A 21514-nucleotide genomic window follows, 5' to 3' on the forward strand; every position below is an offset into this window, starting at 1 on the left:
CTTTGGCCATTAATAATCCCCAGACTCCCTTCTTTTTTTGCTTTACATAACTGATTCCAAGCAACCTTCCCAGGACCCCTAGAGTCTGCAGTACCACTCCAAAGGAAGCTCCTACAGATGCTATTGATTTGTTTGATAACAACTCTAGGAAGCACCATAATCTGAGCCCAATAAATCTGAAATGTCATCAAAACTGAATTCACCAGTGTTAACCTTCCTGCAAAAGACATGTTCCTTGAATTCCACACCTTTATCCTTGCACACATCTTCTCCACAATTTTCTCACACTCAGCAGCTGAAATCTTCTTAGAGCCTTTTTTGAATCCTGTCATATCCAAGACCCTCTGAACCTCTGATGGCTGCATACCAGTACAGTACACATCAGTTTTGGGAGGACTAGCCTGTAGACCAGTTGTATCAGAGAATAGTTTAAAGCCTTGCATCATCAAATGCACAGACTTAAAATCCCCCTTGCAGCATAGGATGATGTCATCAGTAAAGCAAAGGTGGGTCAATTTTGTATCTCTGCATTTAGGGTGAAATTTAAAGCCTTCTTTCTCCCCCAACAATCCTCAGTATCCTAGACAGGTATTCAATACACAGCACAAACAACAAGGGTGAGAGTTTGACAAAATGCTCTGGAAATTGTAGCCCAACTAACATTTCTTCTACAAAATCCCATTCTACTGTATCGTAGGCTTTTTGCAAATCCAGTTTAATGATGCATCCTGCCAGAGCCTTCTTCCTTTCATACCCTTTAACTAGATCCTGACAGACCATTATATTATGGTGAAAGAGGTTTTTAGTGCGTCGTTAAGGCACTAAGAACCGCTTTCCAAACAATATTTGTAGTCCTAACAAGCAATTACTAAGAGAATAGTAAGGGCAAGTCAAGGGTCGATCCACAGGGAAACAGGGATTGGTTAAAGTCTAACAAGTCTAGACTGCCTAATTGAAGAATTTTTGGGGGTTTGAAAGATTTTGGTATCAATTAAGACTAACTAATAACAAGAACAAGCAACTAAACGAGTTTAAATATCAAATAAAAGACACTAGAGTTAAGGTACTAGTATGAATAAGAACGGATGATGATTGTTAATGCGATTGTGAACAACAAAGACGATTATGCAAGGTTTAGTTCTCCTCTAAAATACTTGAGTCCTCTCTCGAATGGTCCTCAAGAGTAATCCTTAATCATCAACTAAATCCTCTCTCGAATGGTCTTTAGTTAATTGATTAAGAGATTCATAAGTTTGGAAAACCCCTAATGAAGGATCCCCTTAATTTCCATCCAATATCTTGGTATGAAATTAAGTTGATTCTTGGGGATGATAAAAGAGTTCAAAATCCGATTTAAGAACATTTGAAATCAAAATACCAAAGTATAAATGTGATCAATATCTATCCTAAGGTCTCAAAACACCAAGATCAATGCATAAACTTCTCCATCATCACAATCACATCAACAACATATTTAAAACCCTAATTCATACTTTCACCCTAACCCTAGATATGAAATACTCACTAATCATGGAGTTAAAGCAATTAAACATAAATCTATGACTAATCTAAGGCTAAACATGATTAAGAAATGATTAAACTAATGAAATCGCAATTATAAACTAAGAGAATGAAGATCTTAAATAATATGAAGAACATAAACAAACACCAAGAGAATGAAATAAAAACTAAAACTTTGAATTGAATTGAATAAAAAGTACCTTGAATGTAAATCGAATCACAAACTATGATCTCTAATCTCAATTACCAATGAAAACTCAGTCTTTTCTCTCTAATACAAAACCCTAAAATACTGTGTGTAAACTAGAATAAAGCGTAAGTCTCCAACTCCTCTCGAAAAGAGGGTTTAATGATCGATTTTTTTTTGTCCGGATCATGAGGTGCGGGCGCACCAGACCTCAGGTGCGGGCGTACCTGAGTCTTCTGCCTCAAGGTGGAAATCTCTTCGTCAAATGGTGCGGGCGCACCAGATGAAGGTGCGGGCGCACCACATGTAAGGTGCCTCAGCCTGAATTACTTCGTAGAATGTGCGGGAGCACCACGGTTTGGTGCGGGCGCACCAGACATAGGTGCGGGGGCACCTTATGCTTTGTGCGGGCGCACCAATGTAGTCTGTTTTGTGCTCCAGAATTGGTCGATGGTGCGGGCGCACCAGTGGCTTGTGCGGGGCATACGAAGCGCACCTCAGGCTACCTTTCAGCCTCTAGCTCGTTCCCTTGTACCATGTCTCGCATTTCTCGGCCCCGAAGAGGGCAATACCTGCAATAGAAACACGAACAAACATGGTGAAAGCATATGTGCTAGAAATTCGATGAAATAGATCGAAAATCTAGCAAAATGTCACTATGACCAAGTATGATCAAGTGAATGAAATAGAAGGGAAAAGTGAGGAGAAAGAAAGAAGAAAAGGAGGAAAAGGAAGCTAAAACAAGCCAAAAGAAGGTCATAAAGTGCGTTAGAAACACACTTATCAAACTCCCCCAAGCTTAGCGTTTTGCTTGTCCTCAAGTAAACCAAGAATGAGAGTGAAGGAAAGAAAAAGAAAAGGAGAATAAAAAGAAAAGGGAAACATGCAACAAACTAACCTATATGCTCTAAATGCAAGGTTACAAACATGACATGCAAGCTAAATGAGTTCATATCAAGATTTAGGAGACCAACCAAACACAAGAGGGAAGATGATTAGGAAGCACAAGAGTGACTCTAAGGTCTCAATCCACCGATCAACCGAGTCTTTTTGAAAGAAAGCTTTCCAAGAATGATTTCTCACTCTTCTCCACTTCCAAGACCCAAGTTTGACTCCTCCCTAGGGATGCTCAACCATAATTGCTCGCCTCTACCATGTTTTGATGACCCTCATCATGACTTGCACAAAATCTCACCCGCCACTACTAAATAGATCAAGTCCAATCTAGAAGTCAAAAGGGACTTTGTTAAGGTTGTAACGGGGCTAGGTTAGGGGCGTGGATCATATTCTAGGAATGTGGTGCAAAAAGAGTAAGTGGAGTACAAACTAGGGGTAAATACTCTCCCAAGCTAGTCCTAACACTATTCTCAATTAAAGATAACTCTCACACATATCCTTGAATTTCACTTGTTTCTTTTTCACTTTGTGAACTTTTTCATTTTTCTCATCAATTTGATCTTTCTTTCTTTTCATTTTCAATAATAAACCAAATCAAACAATAAGAACTTTCTTTCTTTTATTTCTTTTGTCTTTCTTTTTCACAAATTTTTTTTTTCACTTTTGCTATCATACAAGCACATTAACTCTCTTTCAACCAAGACTTAATATCAAAACCACTTAACTCAACAAAAATACACATGTACTCCACTTTGGGGAAAGTTTGGCCATGACTCATTATGTGGGTTAAGCAAAAATAGGATAGAAAGGCTCAGATGGGTTGAGAAGCGAATATTATGCAGGTATTCAAGCTTTTGGCTTTGTAGCTCCTATTACTAGCAAAAGAAACGCCCTAAATCATTTCCTAGAGGCTCGTCTTATGTAATCTTGGGGAGCTAAAATGCAAGTCACAAGTTAGGCGATCAATGGTGAGGGTTGTGAGTGAGTCTTACGAGGTTCTTGGCCCTCCTTCGGGATTCATCGCACAAGGGGCAAGGCAATCCATTCATCCAACTCGCCTAATTTCAAAGAGACTCTACCAAAAGTTATCGGTTTCAAGAGACGCCTAAAGTCACAACAGGGCTTCCAAAATCATCAAGTCTAATATAAGGAAGGTCTTCCAATCAAGTCATGAACTCTTTAGCCACAAATCATGCATGCAACCAAGCTATCCTAAATGAAACAAAAAAAAAAGAAGAAAAAGAATAAAAGAGGAAAATGTTTTTGTTTTTTTATTATTATTATTTATTTATTTATTTTTTATTATAAAAATATGCAAAGCAAAAGAAAACGACCAAAAGAAACTACCAAAGCACAGCTGTACAGGTGAAGAGAAGTCAGCAGGGGTGGGGGATGTCAATACCACAGACAGAAACAATCACCAATAAACCGAAAACCAATGAGACCCCTAATTCTAACCATCTATGACCCCAAAACTCCCTAAGATATAGACATACAAGCAAGTCCCCCAAGCTTAAGCAAAACCCGCGCTCGGAGTTGCAAAAGGAGGGAGAGGGAGGGGGTTATGAAAAGCTCCTAATAGTTCCCACCATTCCCCCATCGGGAGGGGGGTAAGGAGGGAAATACCCACCAGAGGACCCATCAGGATAGTAGGATGGGTAGTGGGGGTAAGGACGGAATGAAGGCTCCTCAAACGGCCCTTCTCGAGGGTCGAAAGAAGGAGGATAGTGGGGATGGTTAGGGAAGGGAGGCTCATGTCCGGAGTGGACATTGGCGAGGTGAGTGCGCCAAGCCACCCTAGACACATGGTCCAGGTCGGTGCGGATACCGGCAAGAGTAGCCGTAACCGCACGGTGATTGGCCTCCTGAGAGGCCTGCATCTGGGCTATGGCTGCCATGACAGAGCCCATGTCGAAGGATTGAGAGGAGGAAGCTTCGGCCACCTCACTCTCAGGAATGCGGTGGTCGGGCCTCGGACCTCTCGGAATGCGGGGATCGATCTCCATAGGCATGGGCTCAGGGATAGCCCGTGGGATGTCATGGGCAGGGGGAACCCGCCAACGGTTTTCAACGTTAGCTGGGAGGTCCCAAACGAAGTCGGGCCCTATATAACAGTAAGGTCGCCCCCCCACAAGCCAGATGCAGTTTTCCTTTTTATAATTGCGCAGAAATTTCATCTGCTGCAGGCTGGCACCATCCAATCTGTTGGACTGGCCAACAGTAGGCATGCTGGCTTCCAAGCGAGCCAAGTCATCGGTCAAGTCAAGGTAGGATGCTAGCCGGGTGACCATGCCACCACAAAGAATCTCCCCAGTCACCGTTGTGCCCCCCCGAATTTCCTGCAGTCGGTTGAGGAGGAGAGCAGCAAAGTTAATGCGGGCTCTATGGTGGGCCCCGTCAGTGGCCAACCAGAGAACCAGCAGCTCGTCCTTCCGCAACTGCCCGACTTCCTGTTTAGGAAAGATGGTGTAAACCAACATCCTATGGAAGTATCGGAGAGCAAGGTGGATGATCTCCGACGCTTTGGACGAGTTCGTTCGAAACGAAGTCGTACCGTTGGTGATCTTTGCCCACCACTCTTGCTCATTGTATCCCTGCCAGATGATCCCAAAGGGGCATCGCAGGGGCTCGAGGGTCCATCCCAAACGCCTCACAAAATTCGTCAAAAGACAGTGCTCTAGCTTGATTAAACATGCGAAATTGAATAGTTAGAGCACCTGTCACATTACTTACGTTCAACGTACTCAAGAATTCGAGAGTGAGTTGATCGTAAGTAGGTTCATGAATATCAAGGAAGTCCGATAACCCGACATTATCTGCCATCTCCCTTATCATCGACTCGATGTTAAGGTAGTTGCAGGTAGTGTGTCATAGAACTTTGTGGGACGAAACGTGCGCTCAGAAAGTTGTTGGAAAATTTGTTTATGAGCGGCGTTGGGAAACTTTAGAGCATAAAGGGAGGGGGATGCGAGCTAGACGAAGGTCCTTGTGAAGAGGACCCCGTCTTTGCTCGCTTAGACCTGGATGAGCCTTCACCACTACTTCTTCCCAGATGATAAAGAATTTTTTGTCGAAAAGGGGAAGGAGAAGTGATGATCTGCTGCAATGACACAACCACAAAGCGGACTCTCTACACAAAGAAACACTCAAAAAGAAAAAAAAAGCGAAAACACACAAAAAGAAAAATCTAACCACACAAAAAGGAAAACACACAAAAACTAAAAAAACAAAAACTAATCCTAAGATCTACCAGCTAGCCATCCACAATTAGTAGCAACAAAGTTGCTAGCAATCAAGAGTATCACCACTCAAAGAGACTTTCAAGCCAATTTCACCAAACCAACCACAATTATGCACAAAAAGCAACAACGCCTAACAATTTTTGCAATGTAGTTCTCAAAAAGTAAGAATATTATGAATTTATCACAAACCACAAAAATTGCATATGTTCACCACATCACCAAAGACAAAATGACCAAAGTTCATGAACAATCAAAAGAAATTAAGGAAAACAAGCATGCAATCTAAAAGAAAACACACTAGAAGTCCAATTTAGTAGATTATTGATGAAAAAGCAAAAATTAGAAGGGAGTTACCAACATGGAGATGAAAATCCCCAATTTTGAAACCCTAGAAATCCAATCCTTGCAAAACCCCCAACTTTTGTGCTTTGAATGTTGTAGAGAAGATGGTGATGAAGATTTTGGTGAGATTTGCCCTTGAAAGTCGCCGGAAAAGGGTGTAAAGTCGCCGGATCTAGAGAGGAGGAAGAGAGAGAAAGTGAGTGAGTGTGAGAGAGAGGTTCGAAATAATGAAGAATAGAGGGAGGGGGCCGAAAAAAAAACAAAGTGGCGTTCTGTTTTTTCGCCCAGCCGGTTTGGTGCGGGCGCACCTCTCCCTGGTGCGGGCGCACCATCTAATTTTTTTCAAAACACACGTTTGGTGCGGGCGCACCTCTCCCTTCTGTTTTTTCTCAATAAAAATTCGTAGGCTTTGGTGCGGGCGCACCACGTCGAGGTGCGGGCGCACCAAAGTCGTTTGTTTTTTTTTTCAAAATCAGTCGACAGAAGTGGTGCGGGCGCACCTTGTGTGGGTGCGGGCGCACCTGCGTTTTATTCGAAATTTTTTTTTTACGAGGTGCGGGCACACATGGACTAGGTGCGGGAGCACCAAAGTCTTCTGTTTTTTTTCTGAAAATCGTTTCCAAAATCTGGTGCGGGCGCACAAAAAATTTTTCCGAAAATTTCCCTCATGTGCGGGCGCACCACAGTTTGGTGCGGGCGCACCTTATGCTTTGTGCGGGCGCACCAATGTAGTCTGTTTTGTGCTCCAGAATTGGTCGATGGTGCGGGCGCACCAGTGGCTTGTGCGGGCGCACCATCGTGTGCGGGGCATACCAAGCGCACCTCAGGCTACCTTTCAGCCTCTAGCTCGTTCCCTTGTGCCATGTCTCGCATTTCTCGGCCCCGAAGAGGGCAATACCTGCAATAGAAACACGAACAAACATGGTGAAAGCATATGTGCTAGAAATTCGATCGAAATAGATCGAAAATCTAGCAAAATGTCACTATGACCAAGTATGATCAAGTGAATGAAATAGAAGGGAAAAGTGAGGAGAAAGAAGGAAGAAAAGGAGGAAAAGAAAGCTAAAACAAGCCAAAAGAAGGTCATAAAGTGCGTTAGAAACACACTTATCATATGGCCTATGTATTTGTTTTGCACAAAAGCTCCTTGATTCTGAGCTATAATGTCAGGTAGGATGTTACTCAATCTTGCACAAAGCACCTTTGAGATACACTTATAAAGGGTATTGCAACAAGAAATGGGTCTAAAATCTTTTACACTCTCAGCACACTTACCCTTGGGACTGAGAGTGATGCTTGTAGCATTGATTTCTTTCAGAATCTGCCCTGTGTTAAGAAAATCTAACACTGCATTACTGATCTCATCTCCTACTGTCTCCCATGCACCTTTGAAGAAGGAGCTTCCAAAACCATCTGGGCCAGGGGCCTTCCCACCATCAATAGCCCACATTGCAGCTTTGATTTCCTCCTTTGTGTAAGCTGCATTAAGTTGCCCCTTCATTACATCATCAAGTATAGGTCCCTGGGCAACCACTGACAACTTAAGTTTTGTTCTATTTTGCATCTTTGATCCAAGCAGTGACTTGTAATATTCCAGGAAAACATCAGGCACCTGGGCTGGGTCAGTAGTCCATATTCCATGCATATCTTTGATGGAACATATGGAGTTATGCTTTTGTCTTTGCTTGATCACTTGATGAAAATACCCAGTGTTCTCATCCCCTTCTTTTAACCAATCACTTTTAGCTTTTTGAGCTAAAAACTGCCTATAAGCCTTGTGAGCTCTAATATATTCATGTTGTGCTTCTTTCTCTCTATTGGCAAGGTCAACATTACAAGGATTAGCATGTAATGCAGTCTGCAATCCTTCTAATACATGGTAAGCTTTGGAATCCTGAGCCGCAATATCACCAAAGCTCTCCCTATTTAACTTCTTTAGCTCCCCTTTGACTGCTTTCAATTTCTTAATCACAACATACATTCTAGTGTCCCTTTGGGTCCCTTGCCATGCCTGAGTAATAATCTCCATATACTGGGGATGAGATTGCCACATTTTATAGAACCTAAAAGGTTTCTTGCCCCCATTAATATTAGGGTAGACAGACACTATAGCAGGGCAATGATCAAAGTACCCCTCATTCCTGAAACACACTTCAGTAGCAGGGTATTTATCATTCCACCTTTGATTCACCAGCACTCTATCAAGTTTAGAGAACACCCTCCTACTACCTTCTTGCTTGTTGTTCCAAGTAAAGAAGATACCACAGTACTTTGCATCCTCAAGTGCACATAAATTTATACACTCCTGGAAATCCTTCATTTCCTGCAACCTTATTGCACTGCCTATCCTTTCATCTGTATGTAACACACACTTGAAGTCACCCATGAGTATCCAAGGCCCCTGAATACTCCTAGCTAACATTCCCAAGTCCTTCCATAGAGCATTCCTCTCCTCTTGAGTGTTATGAGCATAGATGAAAGAACACTCAAATTCCTCACCATGCTTAGGAATCATTTTGCAGTGAATCAATTGACTGGAACTCCAGTGAGGACTCACCTGAAACTCCACAGGATTCCAGGCAAGGATTATCCTGCCTCCTGGATGATGCATACTATTTGAAGTAAACGCCCACCCCCTAAACAAATTCAAGTATAAGACTCCCAGATTCTGAGCCTTAACTTTTGTTTCAAGGAGGCAAACTAGGCTGCATTTATTATGTGACAGAAAGCATCCAATATCTCTCTGTTTATCAGTCCTATTTGCCCCCCTGACATTCCAACATAGCATTCTATCCATTCACATCAAGAGGTCTTCCACCTCCTCCTCCTAATTCAGCCCCTTGTTTTACCTCCACATTCTCCTTTTCCTGCACCCCTCCCTCTTCTGATTTCTCCTGTACCTCCAGAACCTCAAAAGAGTTTCTAACCTCCACATCTGGACCCCTCTCCTTCCTAACTGAACCCTTTTGAGTTACTCTAGATCCTCCTCCATTTCCTTCCTTCTGATTCCCTGCTTGTGTCCCTACTTTAGTAACTTCCTTACCACGAGTCTTCACTCTCTGTGGTCTACCCAGCTTCTTCTTACATTCCTCAGCCCCATGGCCCAATAAATGACAATGAGAACACATAATTGGTCTCCATTCATAGCCAATCTTAACTTCCTTCATGTTGCCATTTTCATCCAGAACTTTCACACCATTAGGTAGATTTTCTGAAATTGTTACTTCAATCTGCACTCGAGCAAATTGTAACTTGTCTCTGGTGATAGTGGCCTGATCTGCTTGGATGAAAGTACCAAAGACCCCACAGTATTGCTCAAACATTTATTTCCCCAGAATTTCAGCTCTAGGTGCTTAAGTTGAATCCATATTGGAACAACTTTAATCTCCTTCTTAAAGTCCACAATATCCTTATGCCATGGCTTACAAACTACAGGTTTCCTATCAAATGTAGGTCTATTTTCAGCCAGAATTTTATCCCTCTACTCCATAGAAGTAAACCGGACAATGAAAACTCCATGTTCTATGCTAGCTACCTTGTCAATACCCATATTCTTCCAAATACGCCTAAAAAACCCCTCAATTACAGCTAATGGTGGATTCGCACCAATTACAGAACAAACAATTGATGAATTCCAATAATCCACTTCATCTTGAATATCATCCATCGCAATTTGCACAACATCATTATTCAAATCACCAGAATTATAATCAGGATTCAAGATTGGCAATACTTGATTCTCCTTTAACGGACTTCCAGTTTTCATCATTGAGAGCCAGGATAAAAATGTACGATGATCCTCCGATTGATTCTTCATCGCTGCTAGAGAAGCTTCCGGAGTAAGAATTTCACCATCCTCTGCCGAATCGTCAGATTCCACCTCCATCGCTGAAACCCCGAGCAATTCATCCATGGATTTCGTCTTCTTCGCCATTGAATCAGATGCAGGACCTTTCTGTTTATTCATCGCAGTTGGATTTGCAGACGAATTCGAGCTTTTTGCTTTTCTTGCCATGGCACCAGCGCAGGATAAGGTATCCTAGGCCGAGAGAAAAGTTAGAGCGCGAAAAAAAATGAGATGTAAAATGTCTTGAGAAGCCACTTTCGATTTCTGCAACATTGTTGGAATTCTCGTGGCTACATTCTGAATCAGATTGAGATTCAATTGACATACTATCTTCAGACATATTTGTGGAGGATGAAATTTTTTATGAGAATGGTGTGGCATAACCTTTCGTTTTATAGGCATAAATGGTTAGTGGCATTTAATGCCCCCATGTCATTACTTTAACTTCCACTTATTTGAATTATTGTGAGTGAAACATAAATTAAATACACAACCTAGTCTAAGTTGCAATTAATTGTAAAGGGTAGAATTTTGACAACAAAGTCCATTTTCTAATGAAATACGAAAAGATAAGCTGAAACTAAAATGACATCGAATTGGAGTACAATACCCCAACAATAAGGCATATCAGCCCCATAATAACACCCAATTTAAAGGCCTCATTCCTTGTTTTCGTTTTATCGGCGATCTTCAATTCATAAACTGCAATTTTGACATCGAATTGGAGTACAGTACAGTAGCAGATGCATGTGAATGTTCTCCTACCATTGCTTTGGTCCATTTGGCCCATAGCTGCTATTGCTTTATTATTGTAAGCTTTTTCCTCCTTCAAGCGATCTCTCTCTTACATAGAATAATAAAGCAATAGCAGCTATGGGCCAAATGGACCAAAGCAATGGTAGGAGAACATTCACATGCATCTGCTACTGTACTGTACTCCAATTCGATGTCAAAATTGCTGTTTATGAATTGAAGATTGATAAGAGGTTTTTAGTGTGTCGTTAAGGCACTAAGAACCGCTTTCCAAACAATATTTATAGTCCTAACAAGCAATTACAAAGAGAATAGTAAGGGCGAGTCAAGGGTCGATCCACATGGAAACAGAGATTGGTTAAAGTCTATTAAGTCTAGACTACCTAATTGAAAGGTATTTAGGGGTTTGAAAGAGTTTTGGTATCAATTAAGACTAACTAATAACAAGAACAAGCAAATAACACGAGTTCAAATATAAGATAAAAGACACTAGAGTTAAGGTTACTAGAAGAATGGCCAATGAATGCTAATGCGATTGTGATGTACGGAGATGATTATGCAAGGTTTAGTTTCCCTCTAAATTACTTGAGTCCTCTCTCGAATGGTCCTCAAGAATAATCACTTAATCAATCAATTAAATCCTCTCTCGATAATAAAGAATCCCCTTAATTTCTACCCAATCTCTTGGCCTAGAAATTAAGTTGATTCTTGGGGATGATAAAAGAGTTCAAAATTCGATTTAAGAACATTCAAAATCAAAATACCAACGTATAGATGTGATCAATATCCATCCTAAGGTTTCAAAACACCAAGATCAATGCATAAACTTCTCTAAACATCACAATCACATCAATAACACATTTAAAACCCTAATTCATACTTTCACCCTAACTCTTGATTATAAAACTACTCACTAATCATGAAGTTAAAGCAATTAAACAGGAAATCTATGGCTAATCTAAGGCTAAACATGATTAAGTAATGATTAAACTGATGGAAATCGCAATTATGAAACTAAGAGAATGAAGATCTAGAATAACCAAAAGCAAGAACAAAGACAGAAAGAATGAAATAAAAACTAAAACTTTGAATTAAATTGCATAAAAAGTACATTGAATGTATTGGAAATCACAAACTATGATTAACAATTCTCAAATCTCAATCAAACTAAAGTGTTTTCTCTCTATACAAAACCCTAGAATGTTGTGTAAAAACTACCATGAAACGTAACTCCTTAAACTCCAAGAGACAAAGGGTTTAATGATCTAAATCTTTTTTTTCCGGAACGCATGGTGCGGGCGCACCATGCAAAGGTGCGGGCGCACCATGCAAAGGTGCGGGCGCACCATGCAAAGGTGCGGGCGCACCATGCAAAGGTGCGGGCGCACCATGCAAAGGTGCGGGTGCACCTGCGTCATCTGTCTCATGGTGAAAATCCTCCGTAGCTGGTGCGGGCGCACCAGTGCTTGGTGCGGGCGCACCAAGGTCGTCTGTAATCTGCTTCAGGATTGGTCGATGATGCGGGTGCACCAGTGGCATGTGCGGGCGCACTATCGTGTGCGGGGGATTCCAAGCGCACCTCATGCTCCCTCTCATCCTCTAGCTCGTTCCCTTGAGCCATGTCTCGCATTACTCGGCCTCAAAAAGGGTCATACCTGCAATAAAAACACGAGCAAACATCGTGAAAGCATATGTGCTAGAAATTCGATCAAAATACATCGAAAATCTAGCAAAATGTCACTATAATCAAGTGTGATCAAGTAAATGAAATAGAAGGGAAAATTGAGGAGAAAGAGGGAAGAAAGGGGAAAAAGAGAACCAAAACAAGCTAAAAGAAAATCATAAAGTGCGTTAGGAACGCACTTATCGAACTCCCCCAAGTTTAGCGTTCTGCTTGTCCTCAAGTAAACCAAGAGTGAGAATGAAGGAAAGAAGAAGAAAAAGAGAATAAAAAAAAAAAAAGGGAAACATGCAACAAACTAACCTATATGCTCTAAATGCAAGGTTACAAGCATGACATGCAAGCTAAATGAGTTCATAGCAAGATTTAGGAGACCAACCAAACACAAGAGAGAAGATGATTAGGAAGCACAAGAGTGACTCTAAGGTCTCAATCCACCGATCAACCGAGTCTTTTTGAAAGAAGGCTTTCCAAGAGTGATTTCTCACTCTTCTCCACTTCCAAGACCCAAGTTTGACTCCTCCTAGGGATGCTCAACCATAATTGCTCGCCTCTACCACATTTTGATGACTCTCATCATGACTTGCACAAAATCTCGCTCGCCACTACTAAATCGATCAAGTCCAAACTAGAAGTCAAAAGGGACTTTGTTAAGGTTGTAACGGGGCTAGGTTAGGGGTGTGGATTATATTCTAGGAATGTGGTGCAAAAAGGGTAAGTAGAGTACAAACTGGGGGTAAATACTTCCCCAAGCTAGTCCTAACACCAATCTCAAATAAAGAAATTTCACAAAAAACCTTGATTTATACTTGTCTCTTTATCACTTGTTCATTTTACTCATCAATTTGATCTTTCTTTCTTTTCTTTTTCAATAAAAATCCAAATCAAACAATAAGATCGTTCTTCCTTTTATTTCTTTTGTCTTTCTTATTCACAAATTTCTTCAACTTTTGTGACCATACAAGCACATCAACTCACTTTCAACCAAGACTTAGTATCATAACAACTCAACTCAACACAAACTAGACATGCACTCCACTTTGGGGAAAGTTTGGCTAAGACTCATTATGCGGGTTAAGCAAAAATAGGATAGACAGGCGCAGATGGGTTGAGAAGCGAATATTATGCAGGTATTCAAGCTTTTGGTTTTGTAGCTCGTATTACTAGCAAAAGAAACGCCCTAAATCATTCTTCTAGAGGCTCGGTCTTATGTAATCTTGGGGAGCTAAAATGCAAGTCACAAGTTAGGCGATCAATGGTGAGGGTTGTGAGTGAGTCTTACGAGGTTCTTGGCCCTCTTAAGGGATTCGTCGCACAAGGGGCGAGACAATCCATTCATCCAACTTGCCTAATTTCAAATAGACTCTACCAAAGATTATCGCTTTCAAGAGACGCTTAAAATCACAACAGGGCTTCCAAAATCATCAAGTCTAATGTAGGAAAGGTCTTCCAATCAAGTCATGAATACTTTTAGCCACAAATCATGCATGCAACCAAGCTATCCTAAATGCAGAAAAAAGAAGAAAAAGAATAAAAGAGGAAAATGTTTTTTTTTATATATATATGCAAAACGAAACAAATCTACCAAAACAAAGTTGTACAGGTGAAAGATAAGTCAGCAGGGGCGGGGGAACTCAAAACCAACAGACAAGAACAATCACCAACAGATACCGAAAACCAATGAGACCCCTAAATTCTAACCATCAATGACCCCAAAACTCCCAAAGATATAGACATACATGCAAGTCCCCTAAGCTTAAGCGAAACTCCGCGCTCGGAGTTGCAAAAGAAGGGAGGGGGAGGGGGGTCATGAAAAGCGCCTAATAGTTCCCACCATCGCCCCCTTCGGAAGGGGGGTAAGGAGGGAAATACCCACCAGAGTACCCATCAAGATAGAAAGACGGTAGTGGGATATGGACGGAAAGAAGGTTCCTCAAACGGCCCTTCGCGAGGGTCAAAAAAAGGAGGATAGTGGGGATGGTTAGGGAAGGGAGGCTCATCGGTCTGGAGTGAACATTGGCGAGGTGAGTGCGCCAAGCCACCCTAGACACATGGTCAAGGTCGGTGCGGATACCGGCAAGAATATCAGTAACCGCACGGTGATTGGCCTCCTGAGAGGCTTGCACCTAGGCTATAGCCGCCATGACAGAGCTCATATCGAACGATTAAGAGGAGGAAGCTTCGGCCACCTCATTCTCAGGAATGCGGTTGTCGGACCTCTCGGAGCTCGTGGAATGCGCTTCGTAGGGATGGACTGAGTGACAGTCCTATCAGGGACATCCCGTGGGCCGACGTGGGAAGGGGAAACCCGCCAACGATTTTCACTGTTAGCGGGGAGGTCCCAGATGAAGTCGGGCCCTATAGAACAATAAGGTCTCCCCCCCCCACAAGCCAAATGCAGTTTTCCTTCTGGTAATTGCGCAGAAATTTCATCTGCTGCAGACTCGCACCATCCAATTTGTTGGACTGACCAATAGTAGGCACGCTAGCTTCCAAGCGAGCCAGGTCATCGTCCAACTCGAGGTAGGACGCAAGCCGGGTGATCATTCCACCACAAACGATCTCCCCAGTTACCGTAGGGCCCCCCCGAATCTTCTGCAGCCGGTGAAGGAGGAGAGCAGCAAAGTTAATTCGGGCTCTATGATGGGCCCCGTCAGTGGCCAATCAAAGAACCAGCAGTTCGTCCTTCCTCAACTGTCCGACTTTCTGTTTAGGAAAGATGGTGTAAACCAACATCCTATGGAAGTAACGGAGAGCAAGATGGATGATCTCCGACGCTTTGGACGAGTTCATCCGAAACGGAGTCGTGTCGTTGGTGATCTTAGCCCACCATTCTTGCTCATTGTATCCCTGCCAGATGGTGCCTAAAGGGGCATCACAGGGAGCTCTAGAATCCATCCTGAATGTCTCACAAAATTCGTCAAAAGAGAGTGTTCTAACTTGATTAAACATACGAAACTGAATAGTTAGAATACTCGTATCCGCCTCCTTACTTATGTTCAACGTACTCAAGAATTCGAGAGTGAGTTGATCATAAGTAGGCTCATGGACGTCAAGGAAGTCCGATAGACCGGCATTACCTGCCATCTCCCTTATCATCGATTCGATGTTAAGGTAGAAGCAGGTAGTGTAGTCATAGAACTTCGTGGGACGAAGTGTGCGCTCAGAAAGTTATGAAAAAATTTGTTTATGAGCGGCATTGGGAAATTTCAAAGCATAGAGGGGAGGGGGATTAGAGCTGGACGAGGGTCCTTGTGAAGAGGACCCGGTCTTTGCTCTCTTAGACCTAGAGGAGCCTTCACCACTATTTCTTCCCATGGTGGTAAAAAAAAATTGTTTTGCAAAGGGGAAGGATAAGTGACGGGCAACAACACACCACAAAACTGACTCTCGACACAAAGAAACACACAAAAATAAAAATCAAACCACACAAAGGAACACACAAAAAGGAAAATCAAAAGGAAAGAAAAAACTAATCCTAGAATCTACCAGCTAGTCAATCCACAATCAATAGCAACCAAGTTGCTAACAAGCAAGAATGTCACCACTCACTAAGTGACTTCCAAGACTAATTCATCAAACCAACCACAAGTAGTGCAAATAATCAACAACACCTAGCAATTCACGCCATGTAGTTCACAAAAATTCAGAATATCATGAAAATACCACAAGCAACATGAAATCGCACTTGTTCACCACAACATCAAACACAATTATGAGCAAAGCTCATGAATAATAAAAAATTTATGGAAAACAAGCATGCAATCTAAAAGAAAACACACAACATTTGTGGTTTGATTTTTATTTTTGTGTGTTTCTTTGTGAGACATTCGGGATGGATTCTTGAGCTCCCTGTGATACCCCTTTGGGCACCATCTGGCAGGGATACAATGAGCAAGAATGGTGGGCTAAGATCACCAACGGCACGACTCCGTTTCGGACGAACTCGTCCAAAGCGTCGGAGATCATCCATCTTGCTCTCCGTTACTTCCATAGGATGTTGGTTTACACCATCTTTCCTAAACAGGAAGTCGGACAGTTGACGAAGGACGAACTGCTGGTTCTTTGATTGGCCACTGACGGGGCCCATCATAGAGCCCGAATTAACTTCACTGCTCTCCTCCTTCACCGGCTGCAGGAGATTCGGGGGGGCCCTACGGTAACTGGGGAGATCGTTTGTGGTGGAATGATCACCCGGCTTGCGTCCTACCTCGAGGGACTGAGGTCGCTTGGAAGCTAGCGTGCCTACTATTGGTCAGTCCAACAAATTGGATGGTGCGAGTCTGCAACAGATGAAATTTCTGCGCAATTACCAGAAGGAAAACTGCATTTGGCTTGTGGGGGGGGGGGCGACCTTATTGTTCTATAGGGCCCGACTTCATCTGGGACCTCCCCGCTAACAGTGAAAATCGTTGGCGGGTTTCCCCTTCCCACGTCGCCCCACGGGATGTCCCTGATAAGACTGTCACTCAGTCCATCCCTACGAAGCGCATTCCACGAGCTCCGAGAGGTCCGACAACCGCATTCCTGAGAATGAGGTGGCCGAAGCTTCCTCCTCTTAATCGTTCGATATGGGCTCTGTCATGGCGGCTATAGCCCAGGTGCAGGCCTCTCAGGAGGCCAATCACCGTGCGGTTACTAATATTCTTGCCGGTATCCGCACCGACCTTGACCATGTGTCTAGGGTGGCTTGGCGCACTCACCTCGCCAATGTTCACTCCAGACATGAGACTCCCTTCCCTAACCATCCCCACTATCCTCCTTTTTTCGACCCTCGCGAAGGGCCGTTTGAGGAACCTTCTTTCCGTCCATATCCCCACTACCCGTCTTTCTATCCTGATGGGTACTCTGGTGGGTATTTCCCTCCTTACCCCCCTCCCGAAGGGGGCGGTGGTGGGAACTATTAGGCGCTTTTCATGACCCCCCTCCCCCTCCCTTCTTTTGCAACTCCGAGCGCGGAGTTTCGCTTAAGCTTAGGGGACTTGCATGTATGTCTATATCTTTGGGAGTTTTGGGGTCATTGATGGTTAGAATTTAGGGGTCTCATTGGTTTTCGGTATCTGTTGGTGATTGTTCTTGTCTGTTGGTTTTGACTTCCCCCGCCCCTGCTGACTTATCTTTCACCTGTACAACTTTGTTTTGGTAGATTTGTTTCGTTTTGCATATATATATATAAAAAAAACATTTTTCTCTTTTATTCTTTTTCTTCTTTTTTCTGCATTTAGGATAGCTTGGTTGCATGCATGATTTGTGGCTAAAAGTATTCATTACTTGATTGGAAGACCTTTCCTACATTAGACTTGATGATTTTGGAAGCCCTGTTGTGATTTTAAGCGTCTCTTGAAAGCGATAATCTTTGGTAGAGTCTCTTTGAAATTAGGCAAGTTGGATGAATGGATTGTCTCGCCCCTTGTGCGACGAATCCCTTAAGAGGGCCAAGAACCTCGTAAGACTCACTCACAACCCTCACCATTGATCGCCTAACTTGTGACTTGCATTTTAGCTCCCCAAGATTACATAAGACCGAGCCAAATGGACCAAAGCAATGGTAGGAGAACATTCACATGCATCTGCTACTGTATTGTACTCCAATTCGATGTCAAAATTGCAGTTTATGAATTGAAGATCGCCGATAAAACGAAAACAAAGAATGAGGCCTTTAAATTAGGTGTTATTATGGGGCTGATATGCCTTATTGTTGGGCTATTGTACTCCAATTCGATGTCATTTTAGTTTCAGCTTATCTTTTCGTATTTCATTAGAAAATGTACTTTGTTTTCAAAATTCTACCCTTTACAATTAATTGCAATTTAGATTAGGTTGTGTATTTAATTTATGTTTCACTCACAATAATTCAAATAAGTGGAAGTTAAAGTAATGACATGGGGGCATTAAATGCCACTAACCATTTGTGCCTATAAAACGAAAGGTTATGCCACACCATTCCCATGAAAAATTTCATTCCCCACAAATATGTCTGATGATAGTATGTCAATTGAATCTCAATCTGATTCAGAATGTAGCCACGAGAATTCCAACAATGTTGCAGAAATTGAAAGTGGCTCCTCTTCTAGAAGTGAATTTTCCAAGAGTGCCATAGAAGAGGATAGAGCGGAGTCTATCAACATTAATGTAAAGGGTGGTGGAGTTGACGACCTTGGGGCGGTGTATGATATGTGTGTAACTAAAAAATTTAGTTACGAGTACGTAGATTACGCACGGAGAGCGGGGGTGGAGTTGGGGGATTTGTGGTTGGAGTATCGGACAAAGTATTTAAGCCCCAATGACACACCGTTAAAGTGCAAAATGCACGGAAATGACGTGGTCCTCGCATATTTAAAGGTCAGTAACAAGCATTTGCTTTCTCCCTTATATTTTACTGTATACTAGCGTTCTGCATTAAATCAAACACAATATTGTCCTAATACTTAACACAATCTAATGTAAATAAAAAAAAGGTAAAATCATCTTCCTCCATGTCCTCCAAAACCTTATTTATATTTTCTTTATAATATCAATTTTTTATAATTTTGACCTAAGGTAATTAAACTGATATAAATTTTTGCTTACTATGCCAAAAATATAAACTCTTTACAATAAATAATTAGAAATATTAATGGGCAAAATTATAAATTTATAAACGTAAAACCACATATAATAAAATAGAAAAGTATAAAATAAAGAAAGTGCTATGTAATCCGTGTAAAACAGAAAAAAGTAAAAATTTTGGCCTAAGCTAAGGTACCAGTACTCCAGTACCAAGCTTGCAGTAGCAAGCTTCAACTTTAGGGACAATAATTTCGCAAAAAGGAGAACTAAGAGGCTACGGCAATAGAGTACACGCCTCCTTTTTCCTTTCTTTTTCTTTTTCTTACACCCCACTTTTTAGAGAAACCCTTTGTAAATTTTGTTTTGCAATTTAGTCCTTGCTTTGGTCCATTTGGCCCATAGCTGCTATAGTTCTATCATTACTCCACAGTCACAAGGAATCACAAGACTAAAGTCAGTTGGTGCTTTGGAGTTTGCTAAGCGGTTCTTTGTACGCGGAGTGACTAAGGACTTGAGTCATGCTCTGGCAGAGAGACAAATATGCTACTAAGACTGGATACAACCTCACACCTTTCGCAATATCTTTGAATGAACTGATTCCTGGTTTGGGAGAGAAGCTGACACCAACAGACTCAAGGCTTAGGCCAGATCAGAGACACTTGGAAAATGGAGAATATGAGCTGGCAAATGCAGACGAAGTCAGAATCGAGCAGTTGCAACGTCAGGTACCCATTGCGTGAGTAAAGTAACATTTATATATACTCATTTATAATAATAATGACTAATGCTAAACTTCATATAGCAGAACTCAGCTCAAGAACTTGGCACTCATAACTGATGATGTCCTGGACCACCTGGTTAATTCAGCTACATGGATCATGTGTCAAACTTTTACCCCGAAGTCATGTCATTTGTGATTAATATCCATATAACACTAATATCCAGCAACTTCAGTGCAGATGCTTCAGAGTTCAGGCCAACTAAACAAGTCATAGCCAGATTCACAACTCACACTAATAGGCAGTAAAATCATGTTCCTGCAGTCTACAAATGAAAACGAGCTCCCTACCTCAATTACTTTGTCACTCCACTCCAATGAGTCAATACGAGCTTAGTTGAACTTATGAACTTATTTTTCTAAAATTTCACATTGTCAATCAGCAATCTGTACCCAAAATCAACACCTGAATATATCCTAAATCCTACACTTCAATATTTTAATTATTTGATCTGTGATCATCAACCAACAATTTACACAAAGACAGAAAATAAGGTGAAATCACTATTCGCCTTCTTTTCTACAAACTCGGATATCAAAAGGTTGGAGTTTGGATCAATGCTGATTCATTATCATAAACCCCTACGCAACAACATACTAATTCCACATCCCATAAAACCAGCTTAAAAGTAAAATCAAACATGTTCAAAGCAGGTTACATCTATGTAGGGACATTCCTCATCATTTCTAAGTCACAGAAAATAGCAAAAACTGACACAAAACCATGTCACTTACAAAATCATTACAAGATAATACTTAGTTCATTTTAACATTACCCACTGCATTCAACCAGTTATCAACCGTTTTAACAAGTTTGAGGGAACTTTATAATGTTCGACTAAAACAGAGTTGCAAAAAATATCATAGTTTACAAATTAAAAAATTTAAAATCATATAGTATAAAACCATATAGTATATCCAAAACAATCCACATTTTATTACTACCTAACTAATTTATAAACCCTAATTACCACAAAATTTCAAAAGAAATTGTAAGAGAAAAAACCTTAATTAATCCATACAATAGACAAAAGAGCAAGATATAAATAGATAATACATAGAATCAAAAATCCAATCAATTATACATTCTAGATCAGAAGATAAAATCCATTCCAAAAAAAACCTAAACAATATTTATAAATCAACAATCAAACGATAACGCAGCAAATTCATGGTAAGAAAAATTAAGAATGGAGAAACTAACCTTAGAAATGAGATTCCGCAGTAAAGGAGGAGAGAAAGCTTCACATGAGAAAGCTTGATGAGACAGAAAGCTCGACGACGACAGAAAGTTTGAGGAGAGAGAAAGCTCGCAACGTCCCTAAGCTTGAGGAGAGAGAAAACCTAAAGAGTGATTGGATTTCAAATTCTAAAAAAGGGACTTATGTTTTAAGTAGGTTGGAATTGGTCTAATTTTAAATCCAAATATTTGGGGTTATCCAAATATGTTATTTGGCCAAATCCAGCATTTCAAATGAAATGCTTACAACCAAACAGGTCATAAGAGTATTTTAGGTAGTGATGAGAATGTTGTTAAAATAGTTAGACAATAAAATTTGTTTTAGGAAAAATTGATAGGAATAATCCCATCTTTCGACTGTCTTCTTAAAACAGTCTCAGTTTTAGACTAACTCAATAAAATCCCACCTTTTATCTTCTCTTCTTAAAATGGTCCGTTACTTATTAATGACCTACGATTACAGGTAAAAGACCCACG

The 21514-nt window shown here is 41.3% G+C and overlaps 1 long non-coding RNA gene across 1 annotated transcript; it reads right to left on the reverse strand.

The window, feature by feature from the left end:
• Nucleotides 1-11856: 11856 nt before the first annotated feature.
• Nucleotides 11857-21281, reverse strand: LOC125494639 (uncharacterized). The gene is made up of 2 exons (XR_007270932.2): nucleotides 21002-21281; nucleotides 11857-12485 (listed from the first exon to the last, which is right to left on the reverse strand). It is a non-coding gene; the product is annotated as an uncharacterized LOC125494639 (long non-coding RNA).
• Between the last annotated feature and the right edge of the window lie 233 nt (nucleotides 21282-21514).

The sequence above is a fragment of the Beta vulgaris genome, chromosome 2, assembly GCF_026745355.1.
Source record: "Beta vulgaris subsp. vulgaris cultivar EL10 chromosome 2, EL10.2, whole genome shotgun sequence".
In the NCBI taxonomy this organism is placed as follows: Eukaryota; Viridiplantae; Streptophyta; class Magnoliopsida; order Caryophyllales; family Amaranthaceae; genus Beta; species Beta vulgaris.